This window comes from Dipodomys ordii, unplaced genomic scaffold (assembly GCF_000151885.1).
Source record: "Dipodomys ordii isolate 6190 unplaced genomic scaffold, Dord_2.0 Scaffold12, whole genome shotgun sequence".
In the NCBI taxonomy this organism is placed as follows: domain Eukaryota; kingdom Metazoa; phylum Chordata; class Mammalia; order Rodentia; family Heteromyidae; genus Dipodomys; species Dipodomys ordii.
The window spans coordinates 18355895-18368075 of NW_012267228.1; positions in this window are offsets into that span (position 1 = coordinate 18355895).

Here is a 12181-nt window from a genome sequence, read left to right on the forward strand (position 1 = left end):
GGGATGGTTTCTGTCGAGGGCTCTGTCTCTCTCTGTGTCTCTGTCTCTGTCTGTCTGTCTCTCTCTCTCTCTCTGACTTATAGACCATCTCTTCTCTATGTGCTCTAGTGTATGAGTGTGTGTGTGTGTGTGTGTGTGTGTGTGTGTGTATGTGTGTTTGTGGGGAGAGGGGGAGGGAGAAGGTAGAGAGGGAAAGAGATGGGGGAGAAGAGCAGGGACAGATCTGATGTCTCTTCTAAGCTGCCAGTCTTATTTGGATTAGGGCCTTATTCTTATGACCTCTCCTAACCTCTCTTGTTTCTTTATAGATGCTACATTGAAATCTAGTCACATATGTGTTAGAGCATCAGTGTATGAATGTGGGGGCACAGTTGGAGGATGGCTCCTGGAGACATTATCATGAGCAATGAGCAAAAACAAAGGAATTCTCTTGCCCTGCAGCACTGATAGCCTAGTGATGGTGGAGGAAATAAACATTCAAACCACCCCTGCCCATCTTCCCCAGTGTACATGTGTCTGTATTGTATTCATGGCCATTCACCAACCACTGTGGCATGATGTGGGATGGCATGGCCTTCTCTCAAGGGCTTTCATCCTCAAAAGCTTTTCAGGGTGCTCTTGGCCCCCTATGTGTTAGTGGGTAAATTTTCTTCAAGACCTAGTACGTTGGAAAAACCAGAAAGCCAGAAACAAAGCATAAATGAGGAAGAGTTCTCAATACCCAGGAATGAGCATGCTGTCTTGTCCAAAGGATTCCTTCTTTACAGATGCCCAGGACTGAAAAACAAAGCCATGGGTGGGAGATTGGGAGGGGTCGGGGGTCACCATCATAGCCTGCCACCGCGCTCAGTGGATGCGGAAACCAGCCGTCACCAACAGATGGCAGGAGAGAGCCCTGGCCTGTCATTACAGTGTCAAGGCCAGACCACAGCTCTGGAGCTTGTGGCTTGGTTCTGTGCATTTTAGGCATCACACTATCAGGCTGTGGTAACAATCTTGAGGGACCCAGGACCCGCCCTATAATGATTAAGGGGGCTCCCCTTGAAATTAAAATGATCAACAGGCCATGAGCTTTGTCTTACCATGGAAAACTGGGGACCAGTGGCTCACGTCTATCATCTTAGCTATTCAGGAGGCTGAGCTCAGCAAAGCATGACTGAACGATAGTGAGACAGCAAGAAAAAAGACAAAAAAACTGGGCTGTTGCATGACTCAAGTGGTAGAGCACCAGCTGTAAACGGTATATGAATACCCAGGCTTTTGACAAGGCAACAGCAGAATGCATCCCGTGACTGCCCAACTACATTGTGTAGAAAGTGCTGGTAGCTCACACCTGTAATCCTAGTTACTCAGGAGGCTGACATCTGAGGATTATGGTTCAAAGCCAGCCCCCAAGAGACAGTTACCTCCAGTTTACCAGTAAAAAGTTGAAAGTAGTGTTGTGGCTCAAGCGGTAGAGCACCAGCCTTGAGTTAAAAACAAACAAGTAGGCAATAGCATGAGGCCCTGAGTTTAAGCTGCAGTCCTGGGGCCAAAGAAAACAAAGCAAAAAAGAAACTCCTATTCCATTGCTGCTTGTGGCTGGACTTTCTGTACGCCTTGGGGACCAGTAGCAATGCCTACTGGGTGTCCCTCTGGGCTTTTCTGCTGGTGCTTCCCACCACAGAAGGTCAGACAAGACGTGCTGGCTCATTTGCATCCCCTCAGTCTCAGGACAGAAGTAAATACACTTTGCTCAAAGATAGAGCCGTGGCTCTTCACTCAGCAGCTGTGTGAGGCAGAGACCTGTGGCTTTTGAGAAGCCTTGGATTGGCTACCTGCTCCCACAGGTGAGAGTCCATTCAAGAAATGAAGTGTTCGAGGCAATGGTTTGACCGGTTCGAGCTGTAAATCCATGCTTCTCATACAGTTTACAGAGTATTTTCTTTGTAGCTATCCTTTTGGGACTAATAGCGGCAGCCACCAACCTGCAAGTGCCAGAGCAATTTCCACGTCCAGAAGCCATCGTCCGCTGCCCCCAAACACTTAGTTGCTGCAGGATGTGAGCAGTGTGAAAGGCTACCCCATCCAATACCAGGAAGGCCTGGGACTTAACCATCTGCATTTCTGCCTCACTGTGTGTCCTAAATCATTTCATTGCTCCATTTTCCTGTGGATTAAACTGTTTCCTTGGTAATAAAAAAGCGTCATAATCACCCCCCTGGCACCCAAGAAATGGCTGAATTCACAGTTGTCCAAACCTCTGCACATGCATGGTGCTGAGAGTTGCAGTTGCCAACATCTGGACTAGTTAACTTCTCGCTAGGTCCCAGTTTTCCTCCTCTGGCAATCAAGTAAAAATGACTCCTGATGTTGTAAGGTAATTCAAGGATTAAATCGACTACTCTACGCTGTACACACAGTCCTAGAAGAGAGATGGGGCATGGAGGACAGGAAGTAGATATTTTTTATTTTGTCTCTTCCCCCATCCTCATCATCATCATCTTGTTCATGTCTTCACCTTCCTCCTCCTCCTCCATCACCTCTTCTTCCTCCTCGTCTTTGAGGGAGGCCTCATCTTCACCATCTTTTAGGAAGGATACCTTTTAGAACGTAGGAAGCAATGGCCAGGTTGTGATACTCACACCTGTCATCCTAGCTACTCAAAAGGTGTGAGACCTAGAGGATCAGGTTTCAAAGCCTGCACAGGCAGAAAAGTCTGTGAGACTCCCATCTTTCATTAAGCAGCAAAAAGCTAGCCTGAGGAATAGCCCAAGTAGTAGAGCAGCAATCGTGAGCAAAAATGTAGAGGACGGAACATTGAGGTACAGCGCTCAAGCTCTGGTTACTAGCAAAGAAAGGGGAAAAGGAAGACAGGAATTATGAAGATGAAAAAGTACCAATTTAACCATAAGCAAAGTGTAATGCTCAATTACCCATTTGCCAGAGTAAGGCATTCTTTCCATGGATAAAGATGAGCACCTGGTTAAAATGGAAAGAAAAAAAAGGGTAAAAGGTACTATTCATAAACTTTTATTTTTAAAAATGACAAGCAACTAGAAACCCTTATTTCCTAATGGGTCAAATATAAATCAAAAGCATGAGCGAGGTTGTTTTCCACAAAACAGTAAAGACAAAAAAATGATGGTGCTTAGTGTTAGGTTTTTAAAAAGAGGTAGCCGAGTAAGAACAGCGCTACACACGTGGTATTCAGGTAAGGGGTAGGTTTATTCAGTAGACCTGCTGGGACCAGGCAAGGTTGGCACTCCACGCGGCTGGCAAAAAGGAGCATCTGGCCCTGGGTTAGGCCTTATATGGGGTAGGGGCGGGGAAAGGTGTGTCCAGGTAAAGGGAAGTGGGACCAGGTAAGAGGTGGGACCAGGTGAGAGAAAGGTGTGGCCACATGAGATTCAGATGTGACCTCAGTGGATGCAGATGTGACCTCTTCCAGGTGTCCCAGTTGCCTAGGTAATGCAGGCACTGGGCGGGATCTGCTGGCCATCCAGGAATGGACCTTACACTTAGCATTTGCAAAAGTGTTTTCTTCTGTTTTTTTTTTTTTTCTTTTTGGGGATTTTAAGTAACCTTGCATTCTGAGCAGCTTTTATGGGAACACAAATTGATGGGTCTTCTGGAGGGCTATTTGGTCTGAAAACTCAAAAATGCTTAAGTCCACTTAATGCTTTCCTCAGTCTAGAACAGGCCTTCCACGTGATGGCAGTGTCTTACAGAATTACTTGTAAATAGCAATCATCTAAATGCCTCTCCAAGTAGACCAGCCATGTGACTTGTGCGCTACATCAGGGTGTGTCCGATCACAACATAGTTGTGTACGGTAAAGCATGGAATTTTTTTGAAAGAAATGATTATCTTCAAGTGGTTGTACAGAGGACTTGCCATTTAACAAAGCAGTTTAGATAAAAATTACTGTGTGGCAATATAAGGTAAGAACCTTGAACAAAAACACCCACATGTATTGCCCTCCCCCCCCCCCCCGGTTTTGTGTGGCTCAGCTGGTTCTAAGATCCCTGCAGACTCTCTGCTGGTCAGGATTCAGGCTATGCAATGTGGTTTGTAGTCAGCTCCAGCTGTCTCTAGTAGGCTGTTGCAGTATTTCAGGCTGTTGACTGCCTTCCTTAACCCTTGCTTCTCCTCATCAGGCAACTCAGGACATGACAACCAGTTCCATCAGTGTGACCACGTGGAAAGATCCAGAAAGAACCCAGCAAGTCTTTTACTAATCTCAGAGGTGTCCGCCCAGCCCTTTTCCTATATGTGGTTTCAGGTTTGGTTGCTCTGGGCTTGGGTGCTGTTCCTGAGCTCTTCAGGTCAAGGCAAGCACTGTACCACTTGAGCCACAGCACCACTTCCAGCCGTCTGGTGGTTTATTTTGAGATAAGAGTCTCATGGACTTTCCTGCCTGGGCTGGCTTTGAACAGAGATCCTTAGCTCTCAGCCTCCTGAGGGACTAATATTACAGGCATGAGCCACCGGCACCCAGCTGTATTTTGTTTCTTAAGACAGCCATTCATCATGAAATTCTAACTATCAAGAGTTTTTCATTCTGGGCTGGAGCTGGTAGCTCATGCCTGTAATCCTAGCTATTTAGGAGGCTGAGATCTGAGGATCATGATTCGAAGCCAGCCAGGGCAGAAAAGTCCTCGTGAAACTCTTACCTCCAATTAACCACATAAACTGGAAGTGGTGCCGTGGCTTAAAGTGGTACCTTGAGCAGAAGAGCTCTGGAACAATGCCCAAGGCCTTGAGTTCAAGCCCCACAACCAAAAAAATGTTTTCAATTTTATCCTTTTCAATATTCATTTCTACAACTAAAAAACAAAAAATTAAGAATCTCATCCCCCCGCAACCATACAACAACCACTAACATTCAACTAAATAAGTAATTTCTTTTCATCACCTTTGACTCTGTTTTCATCTTAAAACACTCCCAGTTGTCCCAAACATCTCTCTTGCAGATGATTTGTGAAACCCACAATCCCATGATCACCCCTCTGGTGCAGAGATCTGATTGCTGTGTCTCTTTAAACCATCAGTTTTGTTCCTACTGTGGAGAAGAGAGGCTGAGATCCTGTCTGCATTTGTCTTAAGTGCGTGGTGTGTGGTGTCCTTGAACTTGCCCTCTACTCTGGGCTTCCTGCGAACTAGACATTGGGTGTGAGGACTGTCTATCCAGGAGGAGTATTTCAGAAGTGACAGCCTGCCCTTCGTTCAGTAGCTGATTTGTGTCATTTGGCCAGAATGGGCTTTTTCAGCTCACAGCCTTCTGGCCTGCTTACAACCCTGGAAGGTCGGCCATGGGGGAAAATACATGCCGGTTCCTCCCTGCCCCGTTCTTTAAGCTATGAGCGACAACATCTCAGACAACATCTCAGCTGCCCTCAATCCTACCAAGCGCTTTATCAGATGAGGACCCACACGACTCTCTCCCTCTAGAACTTTGCATGGCTGCGTTCTTCTCACACCTGCCTGAAAGCTGTCCTTCCCAAAGCACCTTCTAACCCATGATCCTGTTTGCTTTTCTTTTTGGCATTTATCACAGTTCATTGAGTCAGCTGCAGTGTGTGTGTGTGTGTGTGTGTGTGTCTGTGTCTGTGTCTGTGTGTCTGTGTCTGTGTCTGTGTCTATGTCTGTGTGTCTGTATCTGTGTGACTGTTTGCCTTTATGTATTCACAAGTTTGCTGTCCAGCTTCCCATACTTGAATGCAAACTTTTCAAGAGCCTTTTTATGGTGGTTAGCCATACCTCAAAACTCGGATCCACACCTAGTATGTAGTTGATCTTAGTGTTTGTTGGGCAAATCAATGAATCTTACCAGCATTCTTTCCCAATGGGGCATACTAGGACAGTTTCCGAGCTACCTCCTGGAGGAGAAGGGCCAAGATTTGAACTCCGCGTGTGTTTCTACTTCAGCTTTAACTTTCTGCTTTCTCTGAGCATTGCAAAGCTTTTATAGTATACCAGATCCACAGCTTCATCACCTGGAACTTGTTAGCCATTCAGATCTGAGGCCCTGGTGCAGAATGACAGCTTAGGAGCGGTTTCACAGAGTCCCAGGTGATTCAAATGCATTTTAAATCTGAGACTCGCCCAGTTACACATTCCCTTCCCCAATCACAGGGCTCCACAGCACGGGCCCAACCACCAGAGTCTCCCGGCGCACCCCAGGTTGTGGCTCCTGGCGTGAACTGCTGGCCTCAAGGCCAGCTGTTTGTAAATACTGAGGCTGAAATTAATCCATGTTGGAACTGTTCCCTGGAGGAGCCTGTGTGTCCCGGTGAGCACGTGGGGCTGCAGACATCTGTGGGTGCGCCCTCATTTAGCTTTCCCCTAGTCTTGCCTGGGAAATAGATATGGTTGCTAGGTAGTTTTAAGCATGATTATTTTCTGTCTTGGAAAATTTCTGTGTGTGTATCTGTGTGTGTGTGTGTGTGTGTGTGTGTGTGTGTGTGTGTAGGTACTGGGGCTTGAACTCAGGGCTTAGGCACTGTCCCATAGCTTTTTCATTCAAGGCTGCCACCCTCTACCACTTCTACTTTCAGCTCTTTGCCGTTTAATTGGAAATAAAGAGTCTCACAGACTTTACTGCCCTGGCTGGCTTTGACCCATGATCCTTGATCTTAGCCTTCTAAGTAGCTAGGATTATAGGCATGAGGCACTGGTACCTGGCTTTTACTTTATTTCTTAAACACGGGTTGAAATCAACTACCGCCATGCCGTGGAACTGGGGTTTGGCCCCACCCTGGTGGCTTGGCATGCACAGCCCCGGAAGTCAGGGTCCTACCGTGGCCTCTCCGTTCCTTAGACCCAATTTTACTAATGATCTTGGGCATCTGTCATCTGTGGCTGGGCTTGCATCTCTTTAGGATACCCACAGTGTACAGGAATCACACAGGACCAAGGGCAGACAGTGGTCACCTTCACTCAGAAAAATGTTCTTGAATACCTAGTACGTGCAGTGAACAACAGCCGGAAGGGACAAAGCATTACAACAGTCAAGGAACAGACAAAGCACCCACTGTTTTCGTTTGTTTGGGTGGTGCTGAGATTTGAACTCAGGACCTTCCACTTGTTGGGCAAGTAATTTGCTTCCTAGCCCTTTTGCTCCTTTGGGGTTTTTTGTTTTTTCAGATTGCTTGTTCCAGCCAGCCTGGGACCTCCAGCCTTCTACTTCAGCCTCCAGGGTAGCTGATGGGATTATAGGCCTGCACCACATTGTCCTCTAACCCTGGCCAAAATATCCAATCTCATGGGGATTATATTCTAAGATGGATGGCACCCTCACTGGCGTATGTGTGTATATGTGTGCGCGCCATATTCCTGGGACTTGAGCTCAGGGCCTGGGAACTGTCCTTGAGCTTCTTTTTGCTCAAGGCTCTGATTTTACCTCGAGCCACAGCTTTACTTCTCATTTCATTGACGGCGTTGTGTGTTTGATTGATTGTTTTTGGTGGTTAATTGGAGATAGGAGTCTCCTACTTTCCTGCTGGGACTGGATTTGAACCGTGCTCCTTCGATGGGGAGCCTCCTGAGCAGCTAAGATTACAGGCCTGAGCCACTGACATATATTTTGTGTTATCTTTAAGTAGTTGTACAAAGTAGCTGCCATTCAACATGTCAGCTCATAAATACTTGGTCACTACCCCTTCCCTCATTCTCCCGCATCCCTCCAACCCCACAATTGTAATGATGATGACTGCATTCTTCCCGCCCTTCCACTTCATTCTTCTTCCCCTTTCCCCTTGAATCTCTTCCCTGCACCTGCCATGCCTCTGCTACACTGTGATTTCGTTGTTCTAAGGAGTTATACCACTGGAATTTTCCTGAGTAGATGGTCCTTGGGTTATACGCTTGTGTCAGGCGAACGTGATAACCACTACACTATGTAAACCCCTGCTTGTGTACACATGTGTTTGACCCCATTGATGTTCACTTGAACATCTATAAATTAGATCTTCCATGTAAGGGAGAAAATAGAGATCCTTTGTCCCTCTGGACATGAGTACCTCATTGGCACAAAAACACAAAGTGCATCCTGGTTTTAAAATGTAATGATTAATTCATTAAAGTCCTGGGTTTAAGAAACAGCCAGGGCTGGGCACTGGTGGCTTGCACTTGTCATCCTAGCTACTCAGAAGACTGAGATCTGAGGATCGCAGTTTGAAGCCAGCTGGGGCAGAAAAGTCCCTGTGAGACTCTTATCTCCTATTAACCACTTTAAAACTGGAAGTGGCACTATAGCTCAAGTGGTAGAGCGCTACCCTTGAGCACAAAGAGGCTCAGGGACAGTGCCCAGGCCCTGAGTTCAAGCCCCACAACTCACACACACACACACACACACACACACACACACACACACATACACACACACAAAGAAACAGCCAGGATTTAAGCTCTGTTTATACATCCATTTGTAAGTCTCAATAATATAAGCCATCATTTTAAACACCCATTAGAATAATGTTTGCCTTCATTTGCAAGCTTAATTCCAACACTATCAAACATTTGAAGTCATATTAATAAATTGTCTACTCAATTTCACGTTTTAGTAGCTCATTTGTATTATTGACAAATCTTTCTAGGTGCTCAAGTAATTTTTATAAGTCTATTAAATTAAGCTAATAAATACAGTGATGCTTAAAAGTGCTTTAAATGTTCTCACATATAAACTTAATTAGATTTCAAATTAAAATCTTATGGTGAATTATTTCTCAATTACATATTTTAAATGGCTGCAACTAGACTGACCTATTCATTTTAATAGACCAAATTGTTATACATATAAACACATAACATGTTTTAACCTAAAATATTCGGCATATAAAGATTATAATGGATTTGATCATCATAGGCAGTTTTATAATTCATCGTGTATTTCCTCAGGGTTGGAGTATGTTTTGTATTTACAGAAATGATGGGCCAAGCACTATGGCTCACACCTATAATCCTAACCACCCAGGAGGCTGAGATCTGAGAATTGTGGTTTTTAAAGCCAGTCTGGTGCAGGGAAGCCTGTGAGATTCTGATCTTCAGTTAATCACCAAAAAGCTGGAAGTAGAGCTATGGTTCCAGTGGTAGAACATCAGCCTTGAGTGAAAATGCTCAGAGGCAGTACCTGGGCCCTGAGTTTAAGCCCCAGGATGGCCAAAAAGAAGATAGGAAAGGAAAAAGAACAACAGAAAAAGAAATGGCAAAACAACCCCTTTAGGTTTGAGTGGCTCCTTGGCTAGGACGTGGTTTGTCTCTGAGGTTCTTATGGCCTTGTTAAGGGAAGCTTAGAGCAGATGATGATTCCACACCTTTTCCTTATGAGCACCCACACTACCATGTATTGGATTGCACCTGCCATCTACAGCAGAGGTTAAGTTCATCTAGTCCCACATCTGGTCTAAAAAGACACCTGAACTTGACCTGAACCTGACTTTTCCTCTTTCCTTTTATAAGCCCAAGGCCACCTGCTTCTTACAGATTAAATTGTGACTATCTTTCAAGAGAGTGTGGAATTTTAAAGGTCATTCTACTGGTAAGATTTTCAGGAGGAAAAGAAGAGAAATAAAATATCAAAGAAAAGCTAGAGGGTGTGGGAAGAAGGGGGGTTGTCTTATAGGTGGTCAGGGATGGCCGTGGGACCAGAGACTGAATAATGGAATGTTAGTCCCTGTGTGGAAGGATAGCGTTCCAGGTAGATGAAACGATACATGCAAAGACCCTGAGGTAGGACTCTGTTTGACATCTTGAAGGCAGAGCAAAAGGCTTTAAGCTGTGTGACAACAAAGGATAAGAGGTAGCTCATGCATTGTCTTACAGAACACAGTAAAGGTGCTAATTCTGCACATCGTGGATGACCTGGGAATTCATTTGACTCACTGCATTCTGGTTTTCCAAAGCTTTCTCTGGCTACCTATGGGGGAGAAGAGAATGTCACAGAGCCAGAATCAAGGTAGAAAATCGAGTTAGGAAGTTCTTCCAACAGCCTAGCCCAGAAAGCATGGTGGACTGTGATCCCAATGGGAGGCATGCACAGGGACCAGATTCTGGCACTAGTCAATGAAGTAGTTCATGATTAGCTTCTGAAGAGCAAGCATGTGGGGTGGGAGACTGGAAGGTCTAGTTGAGGCTGGTCACGTGGGAGACATTTGGGGAGACATCCAGGAACACTTGGACATGTGACCCGAGAGTTCAGGTTCCATGCTGCGCTTTGGTGCCTCTTCCAGATGTCTCTGACTTACAGTAGAAAGTGATGACCGTGCCTGAGCACTCTGTCCTGTCTTGGGGACAGGAAAGTCCTCATCTTGTAGGTAGGTCAGTAGTGTCCTCTGAGTGACTTCCAGAATGTTTTGTTCCTTTGGTGATGCTTGAACTCATTGGGTCAATGAATTGGCTGTGAGGCAGAGTACAGATCTGATGTCGAATCCTGTCTGGTTCCCGTGTTTTCTGCAGGCCCTTACTTCATGCATGGTGTGTCCGTTGGCTGGAGCTGCTCAGCAAATGACTGCACACTGGGTTGGATAAACCAGCAGCCATGTTTCCTTTCTCACATCCCGAGGCCACAGGGAGAATCAAGGTGGTAGCAGGGGTGCCTGTCTTCCAGAAACTCTAGGGCAGAGCCTCTCTTTCTTCTTTCCAGTTCTAGAGGCTGTCATTCTTCCTCCTGTCTCCTGTACTCTACTCTTGGCCTCCACATTTTTTTTTATTATTGCAAAAATACCGTGCAGAGGAGTTATAATTACATGGGCAAGATAATGAGTACATTTCTTATCAAGCATTGTTGCCTCCTCTTTGTTTCTCCTTCCCATCCCTTCCCAGCCTCCCCCCACTTCCAGCCACACGATCCTCCCCCCCACCCAAAGTTGTAAAGTTCATTTTTTGACATAACGACTTGTACATCTCATTGTTGCAATGGATCCACCTGTATCCCTATTTAAACATCAAATACAGTGAAAGCAGGGGTTATATACCATTTGGGAGGGACATACTAAGCAACATAGAAATCATCTTATAAATATGTTAGAAACAATTGCATGAAAGAAAAAAAACATTTGAATACTTATCTTGGGGTTCATTCCCCTAACATCAACTTATCTGACCTTTTCTGCTTGACTCAGACATATACTAGTTATTGCAAATAAGGGAAACCATGGGACCTATGTTTCTTTGGGCCTTTCCAAGTCTTTCCATTTCCTAACAAATGAGGCAATGTCATTCTTTTTGATGGAAGCATAGAATTCCATTGTGTATATATACCACATTTTCTTGATCCATTCATCTACTGAGGGGCATCTGGATTGGTTCCATATTTTAGCTATGGTAAATAATGCTGTAGTAAACACAGTTGTGTTGGTAGCTTTAGTATGGTCTTGTTTGTGATCATTTGGTATTGCTGGGTCATAGGGGACTTCTATGTGGTGTCTTTTGAAGAATCTCCATACTGCTTTCCAAAGTGGTTGAACAAGTTTATACTCCCACCAACAATGTAGTAAGGTTCCCTTCTGTCCACATCCCCTCCAGCATCTGTTGTTGTTAGAGTTCTTGATTATAGCCACTCTAACTGGGGTGAGGTGGTATCTCAATGTTGTTTTGATTTGCATTTCTTTTATGGCTAGGGATGTTGCGCATTTCTTCATGTGTCTATTGGCCATCCTTCTTTCCTCTTCAGAGAAGTTTCTCTTTAAGTCTTTAGCCTACTTATTTATTGGGCAGTTGTTTCTTTGAGAATTTGTTGTTGGGGATTTAATTTTTTGAGTTTCAGGTATATTTTAGATATGAGACCCTTGTCCATTGTATGGCTAGTGAAGATCTTCTCCCAATCCGTGGTTGGCCTCCACATTCTTATGGCCTCTCTCCTGTCTGTGTCCTCTGTCCCTCATGAGGACACTTGTCATTGAATTCTGGTCCTACTTTTGAATATTTTTATCTTTAGGTCCTTAAATGAATTGACTGCACAGAGACCTCCCCTTTTCCAAATAAGGTCATATGCACAGGTTCAGGATGGGTTGGATGTGGGCACCATTCCATCCATTGCAACTGGAAAGACTCAAGTCTTTCTCACACTCCCTCATGTACTTGCTAATCCAAGAGCTATTATGGGGGTACACACTTTTGTGCCATGCCACATGCCTGATAGCCCAGATCCACCTTCTTTCTATAGTTACAAATGAACTGGTCTTGCTATCTGCCCAAGACC